This window comes from Arachis stenosperma, chromosome 1 (assembly GCF_014773155.1).
Source record: "Arachis stenosperma cultivar V10309 chromosome 1, arast.V10309.gnm1.PFL2, whole genome shotgun sequence".
Classification (NCBI taxonomy): Eukaryota; Viridiplantae; Streptophyta; class Magnoliopsida; order Fabales; family Fabaceae; genus Arachis; species Arachis stenosperma.
The window spans coordinates 100,448,600-100,467,571 of record NC_080377.1 but is presented as its reverse complement, the minus strand read 5'-3'; positions in this window follow the sequence as shown (position 1 = coordinate 100,467,571).

Below are 18,972 nucleotides of genomic sequence, written 5' to 3'. Positions count from 1 at the left end.
ATTGCATATTCATATTGTTCTTGCATTTTTCGAAAACTCATGCATTCATAGTGTTCTTCATGATCTTCAAGTTGTTCTTGGTAAGTCTTCTTGTTTGATCTTGATGTTTTCTTGTTTTGTGTTGTATGATGTTTTTCATGTGCATTTTTGCATTCATAGTGTCTAAACAAGAAAGATTTCTAAGTTTGGTGTCTTGCATGTTTTCTTTACATCAAAAATTTTTCAAAAATATGTTCTTGATGTTCATCATGATCTTCAAGGTGTTCTTGGTGTTCATCTTGACATTCATAGTGTTCTTGCATGCATCATGTGTTTTGATTCATAATTTTCATGTTGTGAGTCATTTTTGTTGTTTTTCTCTCTCATCATTAAAAATTCAAAAATCAAAAAAATATCTTTTCCTTATAAGTCAAGTCAAATTTTCAAATTTTAAATCTTATCTTTTTAAAACTTTTTCAAAATTCAAATCTGTTTCATTTTTCTTTCATGATTTTCGAAAATTTCAAAAATTATTTTTCAAAATCTTTTTCTTAATTTTATTTCAAAATTTTCGAAACTTAACTAACAAGTAATGTGATTGGTTCAAAAATTTGAAGTTTGTTACTTTCTTGTTAAGAAAGGTTCAATCTTTAAATTCTAGAATCTTATCTTTTAGTTTCTTGTTAGTTAAGTAATTAATTTTAATTTTTAAATAAAAAATAAATCTTTTCTAACCATATCTTTTTAATTATATCTTTTTATTTTATCTTTTATATCATATCTTTTTCAAAATTTTATCTTTTTTTCAAAAATTTGATTTTAAAATATCTTTTCTAACATCTTATCTTCTTATCTTCTTATCTTCTTATCTTTTCAAATTTGATTTTCAAATCTTTTTCAACTAACTATTTGACTTTTTGTTTGTTTCTTATCTTTTTCAAAACCACCTAACAACTTTTCTCTCTCTAATTTTCGAAAATACCTCCATCTTTTTCAAAAATTCTTTTTAATTAATTAATTGTTTTAAATTTTAATTTTAATTTTATTTCTTATCTTAATTTTCGAAAATCATTAACTCCTTTTCAAAATTGTTTTTGAAAACTTCTCTCTCATCTTATTCTATTTATTCATTCATTTACTAACACTTCTCTTCATCTCAAATCACTGCCCCTATCCTCACCCTTGTGTTTGGATTATTCATTCTTCTTCACTTTTATTCCCTTTCTTCTTCTACTAACAATACGGAACCTCTTTACTGTGACATAGAGAATTCCTCTTCTTTTTCTGCTCTCTTCTCTTTCATATGAGCAGGAACAAGGAAAAAGACATTCTTGTTGAAGCTGATCCAGAACCTGAAAGGACTGTGAAGAGGAAACCAAGAGAAGCTAAATTACAACAATCCAGAGACAACCTTGTTGAAATTTTCGAACAAGAAAAGGAGATGGTAGCCGAACCCAACAACAATAATGCAAGGAGGATGCTTGGTGATTATACTACACCTACTTCCAAGTTTGATGGAAGAATCATCTCAATTCCTGCCATTGGAGCAAACAATTTTGAGCTGAAACCTCAATTAGTTGCTCTAATGCAACAGAACTGCAAGTTTCATGGACTTCCATCAGAAGATCCCTACCAGTTCTTAACTGAGTTCTTGCAGATTTGTGAGACTATTAAGACTAATGGAGTAGATCCTGAAGTCTACAGGCTCATGCTTTTCCATTTTGCTGTAAGAGACAAAGCTAGAGCATGGTTGGACTCTCAACCTAAAGATAGCCTGGACTCCTGGGATAAGCTGGTCACGGCCTTCTTGGCTAAGTTCTTTCCTCCTCAAAAGCTGAGCAAGCTTAGAGTGGATGTTCAGACCTTCAAACAAAAAGAGGGTGAATCCCTCTATGAAGCTTGGGAAAGATACAAGCAGATGACCAAAAGATGTCCTTCTGACATGTTTTCAGAATGACCATGATAGATATATTTTATTATGGTCTATCTGAGTTTTCCAAGATGTCACTGGACCATTCTACAGGTGGATCCATTCACCTAAAGAAAATGCCTGCAGAGGCTCAAGAACTTATTGACATGGTTGCAAATAACCAGTTCATGTACACTTCTGAGAGGAATTCCGTGAATAATGGGACGCCTCAAAGGAAAGGAGTTCTTTAAATTGATGCTCTGAATGTCATATTGGCTCAGAACAAAATGTTGACTCAGCAAGTTAACATGATTTCTCAAAGTCTGAATGGATGGCAAAATGCATCCAACAATAATAAAGAGGCATCTTCTGAAGAAGAAGCTTATGATCCTGAAAACCCTGCAATGGCAAAGGTAAATTACATGGGTGAACCTTATGGAAACACCTGTAATTCATCATGGAGAAATCATCCAAATTTCTCATGGAAGGATCAACAAAAGCCTCAACAAGGCTTTAATAATGGTGGAAGAAATAGGCTCAGCAATATCAAGCCTTATCCATCATCTTCTCAGCAACAGACAGAGAATTATGAACAGAGTACCTCTAACTTAGCAAATTTAGTCTCTGATATATCTAAGGCCACTTTAAGTTTCATGAGTGAAACAAGGTCCTCCATTAGAAATCTGGAGGCACAAGTGGGCCAGCTGAGTAAGAAAATCACTGAAACTCCTCCTAGTACTCTCCCAAGAAATACTGAAGAGAATCCAAAAAAAGAGTGCAAGGCCATTGATATAATCAATATGGCCGAACCTAGAGAGGAAGGAGAGGACGCGAATCCCAATGAGGAATACCTCATGGGACTCTCTCAAGCAAGAAGGAGTTCCCTATTGAGGACCCAAGGGAATCTGAGGCTCATATAGAGACCATAGAGATCCCATTATACCTCCTTCTTCCATTCATGAGCTCTGAAGACTATTCTTCCTCTGAAGAGGATGAAGATGTAACTGGAGAGCAAGTTGCTCAATATTTAGGAGCTATCATGAAGCTGAATGCCAAGTTATTTGGTAATGAGACTTGGGAAGGTGAACCTCCCTTGCTCATTAGTAAACTAGATACATGAGTTCAGCAAACTTTACCTCAAAAGAGACAAGATCCTGGCAAATTCGTAATACCCTGCACCATAGGCACCATGATCTTTGAAAAAGCTCTGTGTGACCTAGGGTCAGGTATAAATCTTATGCCACTCTCTGTAATGGAGAAGTTGGGAATTATTGAGGTACAACCTGCCATGTTCTCATTACAAATGGCAGACAAGTCAGTAAGACAGGCTTATGGATTAGTAGAGGACGTATTAGTAAAGGTTAAAGGCCTTTACATCCCTGCTGATTTCATAATCTTAGACCCTAGGAAGGAGGAGGATGAATGCATCATCCTTGGAAGACCTTTCCTAGCCACAGCAGGAGCTGTAATAGATGTTAACAGAGGAGAATTAGTCCTTCAATTGAATGGGGACTACCTTGTGTTTAAGGCTCAAGGATCTTCTTCTTTAACAATAGAGAGGAAGCATGAAAAGCTTCTCTCAATACAGAGTCAAAGAAAGCCCCCACAATCAAACTCTAAGTTTGGTGTTGGGAGGCCACAGCCAAACACTAAGTTTGGTGTTGGGAGTCTACAACATTGACCTGACCACCTGTGAGGCTCCATGAGAGCCCATTGTCAAGCTATTGACATTAAAGAAGCGCTTATTGGGAGGCAACCCAATTTTTTATTTATCTAATTTTATTTTACTTTCATTGTTCTTTTATGTTTTATTAGGTTCATGATCATGTGAAGTCACGAAAAAAATACTAAAATTAAAAACAGAATCGAAAACAGCAGAAGAAAAATCACACCTTGGAGGAAGGACTTACTAGCGTTCAAACGCCAGTAAGGAACATCTGGCTGGCGTTCAACGCCAGAACAGAGCATGGATCTGGCGTTGAACGCAAGAAACAAGCAACATCCTGGCGTTCAGATGCCAAGAATGCACATTGAGGAGAACTGGTGCTGAACGCCAGAAACAAAGATGGAACTGGCGTTCAACGCCAGAAACATGCTGCAATTGGGCGTTGAACGCCCAAAACGAGCATCACTTCGGCGTTCAAACGCCAGAATTGCATGTATAGGCGTTTTACACGCCTAATTAGTGCAGGGATGTAAATTCTTGACACCTCAGGATCTGTGGACCCCACAGGATCCCCACCTACCTCCACTCATATTCTTCCCAATTTACCCCCTTCACCACTCACATCCATCCACTCTTTCCCATAAACCCCACCTACCTTCAAAATTCAAAATTTTTTCCCACCCAAACCCACCCTAAATAGCCGAACCTACTCCCTCTCCCCTCACTATATAAACCCCTCCATTCTCTTTCATTTTCACACAATATAACCCCCTCTTCTATACCTTGGCCGAATCCACCTCCCCCTCACTCTCCTCTATATTTTCTCTTCTTCTTCTTCTTTTCTTTCTTCTCTTGCTTGAGGGCGAGCAATATTTTAAGTTTGGTGTGGTAAAAGCATAGCTTTTTGTTTTTCCATAACCATTAATGGCACCTAAGACCGGAGAAACCTCTAGAAAAGGAAAAGGGAAGATAAAAGCTTCCACCTCCGAGTCATGGGAGATGGAGAGATTCATCTCCAAAGCCCATCAAGACCACTTCTATGATGTTGTGGCCAAGAAGAAGGTGATCCCTGAGGTCCCTTTCAAGCTCAAGAAAAATGAGTATCCGGAGATCTGACATGAGATTCAAAGAAGAGGTTGGGAAGTTCTGACCAACCCCATTCAATAAGTCGAAATGTTGATGGTTCAAGAGTTCTATGCCAATGCATGGATCACTAGGAACCATGATCAAAGTATGAACCCGAATCCAAAGAACTATCTTAAAATGGTTCGGGGGAAATACTTAGATTTTAGTCCGGAAAATGTGAGGTTGGCATTCAACTTGCCCATGATGCAAGGAGATGCACACCCCTACACAAGAAGGGTCAACTTTGAACAAAGGTTGGACCAAGTCCTTATGGACATATGTGTTGAAGGAGCTCAATGGAAAAGAGACTCCAAAGGCAAGCCGGTTCAATTAAGAAGACTGGACCTCAAGCCTGTGGCTAGAGGATGGTTGGAGTTCATCCAATGCTCCATCATCCCCACTAGCAACCGATCTAAAGTTATTGTGGATCGGGCCATCATGATTCATAGAATCATGAATGGAGAGGAAGTAGAAGTTTATGAAGTCATCTCCCTTGAATTCTACAAAATAGCCGAAAAGCCCTCTACCTTGGCAAGGATAGCTTTTCCTCATCTTATTTGCCATCTATATTACTCAGCTGGAGTCATCATAGAAGGAGACATCCCCATTGAGGAGGACAAGGCCATCACTAAGAAAAGGATGGAGCAAGCAAGAGAGCCCACTCATGGAACCCAAGAGACGCACGAGGAAGCTCATCATCAAAAAATCCCGGAGATGCCTCAAGGGATGCACTTTCCTCCCAACAACTATTGGGAACAACTCAACACTTCTCTAGAAGATTTGAGTTACAATATGGATCAATTAAGGGTGGAACATCAAGAGCACTCCATCATTCTCCATGAAATTAGAGAAGATCAAAGAGCAATGAGGGAGGAGCAACAAAGGCAAGGAAGAGACATAGAAGAACTCAAGGACATCATTGGTTCTTCAAGAAGAAAGCGCCACCATCACTAAGGTGGATTCATTCCTTGTTCTTATTTTTCTGTTTTTCGGTTTTTATGCTTATTATGTCATCTATGTTTGTGTCTTTGTTACATGATCATTAGTATTTAGTAACTATGTCTTAAGGGTATGAATAATTCAATAAATCCTTCACCTCTCTTAAATAAAAAATGTTTCTAATTCAAAAGAACAAGAAGTACATGAATTTTGAAATTATCCTTGAATTTAGTTTAATTATATTGATGTGGTGACAATACTTTTTGTTTTCTGAATGAATGCTTGAACAGTGCATAATTTTGATCTTGTTGTTTATAAATGTTAAAATTGTTGGCTCTTGAAAGAATGATGGACAAAGAGAAATGCTATAGATAATCTGAAAAATCATAAAATTGATTCTTGAAGCAAGAAAAAGCAGTGAAAAAGCAAAAGCTTGCGAAAAAAAAAGCGCAAAAAAAAATTTTAGAAAGAAAAAGAAAAAGCAAGCAGAAAAAGCCAATAGCCCTTAAAACCAAAAGGCAACGATAAAAAAAAGGATCCAAGGCTTTGAGCATCAATGGATAGGAGGGCTCAAAGAAATAAAATCCAGGCCTAAGCGGCTAAACCAAGCTGTCCCTAACCATGTGCTTGTGGCATGCAGGTCCAAGTGAAAAGCTTGAGACTGAGTGGTTAAAGTCGTGATCCAAAGCAAAAAGGGTGTGCTTAAGAGCTTTGGACACCTCTAACTGGGGACTTTAGCAAAGCTGAGTCACAATCTGAAAAGGTTCACCCAGCTATGTGTTTGTGGCATTTATGTATCCGGTGGTAATACTGGAAAACAAAGTGCTTAGGGCCACGGCCAAGACCCATAAAAGTAGCTGTGTTCAAGAATCAACAAACTTAACTAGGAGAATCAATAACACCATCTGAAATTCTAAGTTCCTAGAGATGCCAATCATTCTAAACTTCAAAGGAGAAAGTGAGATGCCAAAACTGTTCAGAAGCAAAAAAAGCTACAAGTCCTGCTCATCTAATTAGAATTAATATTCATTGATATTGTGAGATTCATTTTATATTCTCTTCTTTTTATCCTATTTTGTTTTCAGTTGCTTGGGGACAAGCAACAATTTAAGTTTGGTGTTGTGATGAGCGGATAATTTATACGCTTTTGGCATTGTTTTTAGATAGCTTTTAGTATGATCTAGCTACTTTTTAGTATATTTTTATTAGTTTTTAAGAAAAATTCATATTTCTGGACTTTACTATGAGTTTGTGTGTTTTTCAGTGGTTTCAAGTATTTTCTGGCTGAAATTGAGGGACTTGAGCAAAAATCTTATTCTGAGGCTGACAAAGGACTGTAGATGCTATTGGATTCTGACCTCCCTGCACTCGAAATGGAATTTTTGGAGTTACAGGAGTCTAATTGGTGCTCTCTCAATTTCGTTGGAAAGTAGACATCCAGGGCTTTTCAGCAATATATAATAGTCCATACTTTGCTCGAGTTTAGACGATGCAAACTGGCGTTCAACGCTAGCTTTCTGCCCTATTCTGGCGTTAAATGCCAGAAACAAGTTACAAACTGGCGTTTAACTCCAAGGAAGGCCTCTACACGTGGAAGCTTCAATGCTCAGCCCAAACACACACTAAGTGGGCTCGGAAGTAGATTTCTGCATCATTTACTTGTTTCTGGAACCCTAGTAACTAGTTTAGTATAAATAGAACTCATTACTATTGTATTAGACATCTTTGGACGACCTTTTGGAATATCTTTGGATCATTTTTAGTCCTTAGACATTGGGGGCTGGCCTCACGGCCATGCCTGGACCATTATCACTTATGTATTTTCAACGGTGGAGTTTCTACACACGATAGATTAAGGTGTGGAGCTCTGCTGTTCCTCGAGTATTAATGCAAAGTACTATTGTTCTTCTATTCAATTCATGCTTATTCTTATTCTAAGATATTCATTCGCACACAAGAACATGATGAATGTTATGATTATGTGACACTCATCACCATTCTCACTTATAAACGCGTGATTGACAACCACTTCCGTTCTATATGAAAACAAGCTTGAATGTATATCTCTTGGGTTTCTAATCAATGATTCACATCAACTCCCCTCTGACAATAGGGTATCTGAATCTAAGATTAGAATCTTCGTGGTATAGGCTAGAATCCATTGGTAGCATTCTTGAGATCCAGAAAGTCTAAACCTTGTCTGTGGTATTCTGAGTAGGATCTGGGAGGGGATGACTGTGACGAGCTTCAAACTCACAACTGTAGGGCGTAGTGACAGACGCAAAAGGATAGTAAATCCTATTCCTACACGATCGAGAACCAACAACTGATTACCCATACGATATCTGTGCATGGTATTTTTCATCCGAGATGAGAAATTCGACAGTTGATTAGCCGTATAGAAACTGTAGAGGGCCATTTTCACTGAGAGGACGGGAAGTAGCCATTGACAACCATGACACCCAACATACAGCTTGCCATAGAAAGGAGTATGAAGGATTGGATGAAGGCAGTAGGAAAGCAGAAATTCAAAAGGAACAACGCATCTCCATACACTTGTCTGAAATTTCCACCAATAAATTGCATAAGTATCTCTATCTTTATTTTATGTTTTATTTATCTTTTAATTATCAAAACTTTATAACCATTTGAATCCGCCTGACTGAGATTTACAAGATGACCATAGCTTGCTTCAAGCCGACAATCTCCGTGGGATCGACCCTTACTCACGTAAGGTTTATTACTTGGACGACCCAGTGCACTTGCTGGTTAGTTGTGCGAAGTTGTGAAAAAGAGTTGAGATTACAATTGTGCATACCAAGTTGTTGGTGCCATTGAGATCACAATTTCGTGCACCAGCGCACATATTGAGTTTGTTCCTGCTGCTGATCTTCTTGGTTCTCTTCTTTCTGCTCCCATGTGGTTGATGGTTGGTTTTATTCACTGCTGCAACTTGGAAGCTATCAATCCTCTTAGCCATTTGCGCAAATTATTGCTGAATTTGCTGCTGCATCATTTTGTTTTGAGCTAGGATTGAGTCCACTCCTTCCAACTCTAGCACTCCTTTCTTTTGTGATGGTTGGCGTTGTCTTTGATGAGCAAAGAAGTATTGATTGTTTGCCACCATATCAATGAGATTCTGGGCCTCCTCTGCAGTCTTCATCAATTGTAAGGAGCCTCCTGCTGAGTGATCTAGTGCTACTTGAGCCTTCAGAGTTAAGCCTTCATAAAAATTCTGATGTATGTCCCCACTCATTGAACATCTCAAGGGGGCACTTTCTGATCATGGTCTTGTATCTCTCCCAAGCTCATAGAATGACTTCCCATCCATTTGAGTGAATGTTTGGACCTCCGTTTTAAGTCTAATGATCTTTTGGGAAGGATAGAACTTGGCTAAGAACTTGTTCACTAGATCTTCCCAATTATTGATGCTATCTCTTGGAAATGACTCCAACCATTGAATAGCTTTGTCTCTGAGGGAAAATGGAAATAACAACATCTTGTAAATGTTAGGATTCACACCATTAGTTTTGACAGTATCACAAATCCTCAGAAAAGTGGATAAGTGTTGGTTTGGATTTTCAAGTGGTCCTCCTCCATCGGAACAATTGTTGTGTACCAAAGTGATGAGCTGTGGCTTCAATTCAAAGTTATTTGCATTGACATTTAGGGTAAGGATGCTACTCCCACAATGCCTAGGATTAGCAAATATATATGAAGCCAAGACTCTCCTCTGTGGTTGACCATTGTTGTTGGCCACTCCTACTGGTGGATTTGTTGGATTCTCCTCCATTTCTTGATATTCTTCTTCAGAAGTTTCTCCTCCAATGACTCCCTTTCCTCTGGCTTCCCCTCTCAGTCTTCTAAGGGTTCTTTCGTCACGATCACCAGAGGTGGAGATCTCTCTCCTTGCTTCTGTCATAAAACCACAACAACAAGAAACACAAGAGCACTCTGTAGTTTGAGTGCAGTGAAAGTTAGTAGAGACAAAGTCTCAAATAGTTAGTATGCTGGTAACAAATAAAGGAAATGAACAAAAACAAAGAAAAAGTGCTTAATCTAGACCACCACCTTACTTAATCATTGTCAATCTAAATCAATCCCCGGCAACGGCGCCAAAAACTTGATGTGTGGAAAATGATCCAACACAAAACTCACCGGCAAGTGTACCGGGTCGTATCAAGTAATAATAACTCACATGAGTGAGGTCGATCCCACAGGGATTGAAGGATTGAGCAATTTTAGTTAGACGGTTGATTTAGTCAAGCAAACAAGTGTTGATTTGAGTGATTTGTATTCAACAGAAGCTAAATTGCATGAAATTTAAAGGGGGAGGGGGAATTGACAGTAAATGAAAGAGCAGAAGAAGTAAAAGAGCTAAATCTTAAAGAATAAGTAATGTAAATGACTGAAACTTAGATTGCAAGAAATGCAAATGGCAGAATCTTAGAGTGCAAGAAATGTAAAATTTCTGAAAGAGTAAAAGGATCTGGGAGCTGGGAATTTAAAATTAAACAAGAGAATGTAAATAGCAATCAATCAGAGAAGTAAAAGATGAATTGAAATGCAGCAGATCTCAAACATAAAAGGAAAATTGCTTGAAGAAGCAATATAGAAAGTGAATTCAACTCAATTATGAAATCTAAAAGAGAAGTTGAAGATCTCAGGGGCTAAATGAGACTAGAAAACAAGTCTAGATCTCAATTCTTTTCTTGATCCAACAGAGAATAATTGCAAAAGAAATAGAGATGAAAGCGGTAAAGAGAACTTAGATCCAAATCACAATTCCTTGAAATTATGCAGAAAGTTAACAAAGAGAGATCTTAGATCAAGAATGAAACAGAATTCATTCAGTTCTCAATACAAGATTCAAAACAAAGAGTGAAGAGTGTAGAAGTAAGAACAAAGAAGAAGAGAATTCAATTCTCAATCCCAATTCACAAACCCAAGGCTAAAATCTAAAATGAGCTCAAAAATGAAAAATCAAAAGTAAAAGTGTCAAAACGGTCCTCTCTAAATCAAACTAACTTCTATTTATACACTTCTTATTTTTGAATTTCAGAATTTGGAGTGGGCTTGTCAAATTTGGTGAAGATTTGGATCCAATTGATTTTTTATTTAAAATTGAGCTCTTGGACCACTCCCAGGGCAGCGCTCAGTTGTGTTACTTAACCGAGCACTCAATCTTTTCTTTTGGCCTTGTAATTTGTTGCGAACCCAAGCCTCCTTGTCACGGCTCCATAATGCTCAGTTAACTTATTCAACCGAGTGGCCTTTGCTTGCAACAATTGGTGCGTGACAAATTGTGAGGGGGTGATGCAATGTGCGGAGCTCAGTTGAGATACATAACCGAGCGCCAGTTGCATTGTTAGTGAGACCCAGCTTCGAACCATGAGGGAAGCACTTGTGTGCCACTTTCCTTTGTGAAATAATCAAAGGTAGAGCTCGGTTGAAAGAGTTAACTGAGCTCCCTTTGTGTGCCTTGTGTAGCGCTCCACCTTCGAACCACGAGGGATGCATTTTGGCCAATTTCTTTGTGAAACAGTGAAAGGTAGCGCCTTGCCTTGAGTGCAAGCTCCCTTGTTCGAGCCTTTGTGAGTGCGTTTTGTGCATTTTTCCTTGCATAAGCGCTCCTCTTGGTCCCTTGGGTGCTTGGTTCGAACCTTGTGGCCTCCACTCCTTGGTTTTTCACTTTGTTTTTCTTCGGGGAGGAGCCCGAAAAGGTTAACTGAGTTAACTGAGCGCTATGCTTTTTGCCTTATTTCCTTAGTTCCTTGTAGCGCTCGGTTAAGTGAGAGAGCGCAACATTCCTTGTCCTTTGCTTTCTTGGATTTGAGCAGCGCTGCGCTCACTAAGAGAGCGCTGCTCCTTGGTTTCTTGATGCGCCATGCTTTTCTTCTTCCTTAGGCCACGCTTTCCTTGTTTCTTTCTTTTCTTCACCTACAAGTAATCAAAACAACCAATCAAAGTATCACCAAATTCACAAGGTTTATAAATCATTCAAAAATCAATTAATTCTAGCTTAAACCTCATGATTTTATGTCAAATAAAGGATGGTTGATTGATTCAACAAAACCATGCAAATCCACTCCAAATCACTTACTTACAATGCAAGAAAGTGCATAAAACCTAATGAAACAAGTGAGAAATGCTTGAAAAACTAGCATAAGATGACTTGTCATCAGGGATCCTCCACTTGAGGCAACTAGAAAAGGCTTGTCTTGAGGGTTCATCCCTTGGCAAAAGTAGCTTAGAAGCACTAACTCGTCAATGTGGTGGTGGGTGCAAGCTTCAAACAACTTTTTGAATATTTCCCAATACTGATAAAGAGTCTCCCCATCTCTTTGCATAATGCAAGAGGTTTCCTTCTGTAGCCGATCTGTTTTCTGAGGTGGGTAAAACTTTTCCAGAAATTCCTTACGCAACAAGTACCAATTAGAAATAACATCCTCCGATTGAGTATAAAATCATTCTTTCGCTTTTCCCTCCAAAGAAAAAGGGAAGGCAAAAACCATAACCGCTACTTCATCTAAACCATGTCTTCTCGCAGTGGAGCATGCAACTTGGAAGTCTTTCAGATGCTTGAGAGGGTCTTCTCCCGGTAGCCCATTATACTTGGGAAGCAAGTTTATCATGCCCGTCTTGAGCTCAAAATTTGAATCCAAATCCGGATACCGGATTTGTATCGGTTGCAAGTTAATGTCTGGAGCTTTGGCTTCCTTCAAGGTGATTCTACGAGGTGGCTCCGCCATAGTGCTGTCACCTGATTCACTCAAAGTAATTTCGGCACTCCTCACAGAAGAGTATAAAGTTTCCTCGTTAATTGAAGACTAAGGATCACGGTTTGAAGGTGATGGTGAATTAGTTTGCTCTTTGAGAGAGCTCGATTCACTATTCGCAAATGCTAGCCGGTGCCGAACATGCCTAATAAGGGTTAAAGTTCTTTCTATTTTCAGATCAAAAGAGGCCAAGCTCGAGTCTGGAAGCGACCGTGTCATTCAATTGAGGAATCAATGAAAACATGCAATTACCACAAGCAAAACAAAAATAGGAAAATAAACAAAATAACCTAATAGTTAATAACTACCAAAACTAGTTAGATAGAGGCGCCATCTATCAATTAGTGTCAAGTAACAAACAAAAATATCAAATATTTACAAAAAGCAAGTATTGACATTATTCACATATTCACAACAACCAAAACTATAGCATACACTGCACTTAGAATGGTCCCTAGCAACGGCGCCAAAAATTTAGTGTGGGCCCGAACGTCGGTTAGGAATTTATCAAAAACAAGAATCACTTCGTTAATAGCATAATCCTTACCGACGAACAACTCGCAACCAAAGTTTGGAAAATCAAGAGATGTCACAATTCAAACCAATTATAAACCGAGAGTATTTAGACTCCAGGTTCGTCTCCCAAGGACCTAGTGACCAACGAGTGCACAATTTCGGTTGTGAAGGCAACAATGAATTTTCAATGAAGAGATAAACAATGAAGAAATAAAAGAACTCAAAATTGCAAGTAATGAAATAACAAAGGAATTAAAGAACTAACTATGTAATAAAAACAAGTAAGCTATAGAAATGACTGATGTAAATGTGTGTGTGTGTGATTTAAAGCATAAATGGGATCTTGGCTTGGAATGAACTAAGGGTCCTTTCCTTGTTGGAACCACAACTATGACAATTATAATGGATTAATCCCACTTAGTTAATCTCCACATCGGAGGGTAAGTCAATTGGGCATAATTGTTCTTACTCCACAAATCCTAACTCACTTGCTAATTATCTTAACAACAAATTAGCGTTAGTGGAAACAAGACCAATTAACAATCCAAGAATCATCACTAAATGTTGGACATTCCAACTCTAGAAACCCAATTGCTTATTTTTCCATAGCCAAGAGGTGGAAATTTAGCCCATAATCAAGATTGACATTTCTACAAACACTTGGTGGGCATAAATGCAAATCATGGTAAAATTAATAAAATGCTTGAAACTATGAGCAACAAATGATCAAAAGCAACAACAGTAACTCAATCAAGCATGTAATAATCATCAATCAACAAAATCATCAACAAGAAATCAAAATTGCAAAAGGTATATACATTAACACCAAAACTTTAATTACAAGTGTAGCAAAATTGTAACTATAAAGAGTAGTAATCAAGAAATACTTACAATGGAAGTTAGCAAAATCCAAGAGCAAAAATGGAAATGGCACTTGAAATGTAAAACCCTAATATTAACCCTAATGGAGAAGAAAGAAACTTAGAGAAAAACTACTCTAAAAATCTCCTACTACTACTCCTAACACTATCCGAATGATATGCTATGCTATGATGTTGTTTTCCCCCCTCCATTATGAGCTATTGGCTTCAAAATTGGGCCTCCAATCCACCAAAAATGCGAGTCACGTGTGCTTTTAATGAAGGCATGTGCGGGTATTTGTGCGTACGCACAGACGTGTGCGCACGCACACTCTGCCAAAAAGTCTAGTTGTGCGCACGCACACTAGGCGATGCTCTGGATGGTCGTGCGACGCGTAAGATGCAACACAGGCGCAAACTTTGCTCTGCTTTGGTTCCTGTGCGTACGCACGTAGGTCTGTGCGTACGCAGACATCGCTTTGCTCCTCTCCTTTGATTCTTCATACTTCCTCCTCTTTGCATGCTCCTTTTCCATTCTCTCCAAGCCATTCCTACCTTATACCTCTAAAATCACTCACAAACAACATCAAGGTATCGATTGGAAGGTAAATGGAACAAAATAGGCTAAATTAGGCACAAAAGAGCATGTTTTCATAATCAAGCACAATTTAGGAGGAAAGCTCAAAAGCATGCTATTTAAGGGCATAAGTGCATGTTTATATGATAAAATCTATTCAATTTCAACCAAAAATCATCATCAAATATGGATTCATCAATATACAATATTTTGGGTTTACAATTTTTTAATTTATTAGTAGTAAACTCTAAGTGTCTCATGCATATTTTGATATGGTATACTCATTTTAGTGTGAGATGTATGAATATTCAAAATTATGATTATTCTCTAAATATATTATGTATAAAGATAATGTTTATTTAAAGAATATTGTATAGTATTATTGTGTTCTTGTTTTTATTTTATAATATTTGACTAATTTAATTAATAATGCACGATTATATAAATAATCATATTACTAAATATTAGGTTTTAGAAAAAAATATTATAATATATATATATATATATATATATATATATATATATGTGTATATATATATATAATATATATATATATATGTATATACGTATATATATATTTATACGTATATACATATATATATATATATTATATATATATATCTATATATATAAAATACAAAAAAAATTGAGGGACATAAGGTTACATTTATATAAAGTAGCTATGATATACAATATGGCTACATTTTAAAGGTGATGCAGTAGCAAAGAGAAGTGTAGCCTATTCTGATAAGCTTGAGTCATAAAAAGCGTAGCCTTTGATCTTCAATCGCATCACTTAAAAAGTGCACCTATTCTAAATGCCAAAAGCGTACTCTTTGAGAATAGGCAACGGCTGAATAGGTATCCCCTACTAAAGCGTCTCAAAAACCAAAAAAGCGTAGCCTTTGCCTAAGGCATAATTTTTTTCATTTTTAGCTACACTTTTCCAGTGTACCTGAATGGAAGATTTTCTTGTTGTAGTACTAAACATCTAGTGTGAAAAAGATTTTGGTGTTCTCTAGGATATCTTCTATGACCTGCAAATTTAAAACACGCCTAACAATAAGAGATTCACTGTGGACTGTATACTCAATATTACGATTAGAACAACCCTCTGAATGTGGCATACTATCATAATTAGAATTATCATCTTGATCAGAATCAGACACAACATCACCTCCTTTAATAACCAGCATCCTCTTATTCGGGCAATCACTAGTATAATGACCCAAACCATGACACTTCAAGTATTTAATATCTTTATGCCTAGAGGTAGCAGAAGACAAAGCGTTAGAATTACCTTTCTTCTTTGTAGCATCAAATAAATTTTTTTTGGATTCAGCACCCTTAGTCTTTATTGTGTCACCACTACGAGACTCGGAGCGAACCCACTTTAGATTAGCATGAGACAATACCTTTGGTGCTCTTCTTTGTTGTTGTCTCTCCACTTTCATCGCCATACTGACTAAATTCTCCATCTCCACATAATGATGTAACTCGACCACATCGGCAATCGCTCTATTCAAAACACTTATAAGTTGTGCCATAGTATCTTCGGTATCCTTTCTATGTTGGCAGTGATATTAAGCTTTTCTATTTCCTTAAGGTAGTCTTCAACGGACTTGAAGCCTTGAGTCAATCGATGTAACTTCTAATGCACTTCCCTATATTAGTAAGAAGGAACAAACCTCTTCTTTTTGAGGCACTTCATATAATCCCAAGTCTCTATAGGGTGATCTTCATTTTGTCGTCTTGTCTTCACTAGTTCATGCCACAAAAGCAATGCATAATTAGAAAATGCAACTACTGCCAAGCAAACCTTTGTGCCTCTGAGTAATTATGGCAAGCAAAAATTCTTTCCACCTTACGTTTCCACTCCAAATAAATTTTGGGATCGTTTCTCTCTTTGAATGGTGGTATTTGCGTTTCAATGGCATTGATATTGCTATCTTGACTTTTATGTAAAAAAAATTGAAACATAAGGGTACACTTATATAAAGTAGCTATGGTATACAATATGGCTACATTTTAAAGGCGATGTAGTAGCAAAGATAAGTATAGGCTATTCTGGTAAGCATGAGTGATAAAAAGCGTAGCTTTTGGTCTTCAAGCGCATCACTTAAAAAGTGCACCTATTCTAAATACCAAAGGAGTAGCCTTTAGAAATAGGCAACGGCCGAATAGGCATCCCTCACTAAAGCATCTTAAAAACCAAAAAAGCATAGCCTTTTCCTAAAGCATAATTTTTTTTTATTTTTAGCTACACTTTTCAAGTATACCTGAATAGAAGATTTTCTTGTAGCACTACTAAACATCTAGTGTGAAAAAAATTTTGGTATTCTCTAGGATATTTTCTTTCACCTGCAAATTCAAAACACGCCTAACAACAAAAGATTCACTGTAGACTGTATACTCAATATTACTATCAGAACAACCCTCTGAATATGGCATACTATCATAATTAGAGTTGTCATCTTGATCAGAATCAGACACAACATCACCTCCTCTAATAACCATCATCCTCTTATTCGAGAAATCACTACTATAATGACCCAAACCATGACACTTGAAGTATTTAATATCTTTATGCCTAGAGGTAGTAGAAGACAAAGCGTTAGAATTACCTTTATTCTTTGTAGCATTAAATAACTTTTCCTTGGATTCAGTAGCCTTAGTCTTTATTTTGTCATCACTACGAGACTCGGTGCGAACCCACTTTAGATTAGCACAAGACAATACCTTTGGTACTCTTCTTTGTTGTTGCCTCTCCACTTTCATCGCCATACTGACTAAATTCTCCATCTCCACATAATGATGTAACTCCACCACATCGACAATCGCTCTATTTAGACCACTTATAAGTCGTGCCATGGTAACTTCGGTATTCAGGGATGGACCTACACTCAAGAAAGAGGAGGCATTTGCCCCCACAAAATTTTTTAAAAAAACTATATATATATATATATATATATATATATATATATATATATATATAAACTATTTGTTATATTATTTTTGTCTCAAAATAAAATATAAATAATTTTTTGTGTTTCATGTTAAAAAAATATTTTGTTAAACTTAAGATTTTAACACATAATAATAATAATTATATTGTTAAATTTGACTTAGTACAAAAAGTAAATAAATAAACTCAAAAAATAGTGATAATTAACTTCATTATATTGGTTAATTAATTGATAATTAAGTTAAAACTTAATTTTTTAATTAAATATAATTTAAATTATTAGTAATTTTCTAAAAATTATTTAAGATAAAAAATATAATATCTATATGTTAATATATTTTAATTATTTTGGTTAAAAATTTATTTATACCATAAAGGCATAAAGACTATAATAAATATATTTACATTTAAATATAAGATTATAAAAGTAAAATAATTGTTTAAGAACATATATAGAAAAATAATATTTATTAATATCAAAAATAGAAAAAAAATCATTATAAATTTTTTTCGTTATTTTGAATATTATACTGTGTGTATGAAATATTCTTATTATTTTAAATATTATAATAAGTGATTGTGTATATATTTTTAGTTCTTATCAATATGTATAGATAGTTCTAATTTAAAATTTCAAATATAATTTGGATTGGTCAAGTGATCAGCTTAATCGTCCGCTTAAGTAAGTATTAGGAGTTTGAATTCCTACCAACTCATTGCCGGCCAATTGCAGACTCTTAAATAGAATTCAAATTAACGACAGATTATTTCTTAACTTGTTGAGTATTGTGGGAAGCCAAACAAATATCTATACTTCAATTTTATTATATTTTTGCCTCCACTGCAAAATTTTTCTGGGTCCGTCACTGTCTGTATCCTTTCTATGTTGGCAGTGATCTTATGCATTTCTATTTCCTTAAGGTAGTCTTCAACGGACTTGAAGCCTTGAGTCAATCGATGTAACTTCTAATGCACTTCCCTATAGTCATAAGAAGGGACACATTTCTTCTTTATGAGGCACTTCATATAATCCCAAGTCTCTATAGGGTGATGTTCATTCTGTCATTTTGTCTTCACTAGTTCATCCCACAAAAGTAATGCATAATTAGAAAATGCAACTACTACCAAGAAAACCTTTGTGCCTCTGAGTAATTATGACAAGCAAAAATTCTTTCCACCTTACGTTTTCACTCCAAATAAATTTTTGGATCATTTCTCTCTTTGAATGGTGGTATTTAAATCTCAATGACATTGATATTGCTATCTTGACTTTTATGTCAAATTGTTGTTGCCCCATCAGATTGATCATTAGAATGTTCATGATTCTGGTGCTGATTTCTGAAAGTTCCATATTTAGAACTCTTGGACAATGTCTTTGTTACCTCCTTCCTCCATTCCTCCAATTCATTCAAGTGATTAGTTAAGTGTTGAATGAATCTTTGCATCATCCCCATGTCAACCAAAGTATCATCTAAGTGAGCCGCCATAACAATGAACCTGTAAAAATTGTTATAGAAAGGACATCACAATCACTCTCTCACTTGTTTCACACAAGGATGGACACTCGTGTTTACTCTCAAAATAGGCCTTTACCCTCTATTGAACTCATCACTCTTACCTTTTATCACTCTAAAATTTCTTTGGCTGTTATACTTTA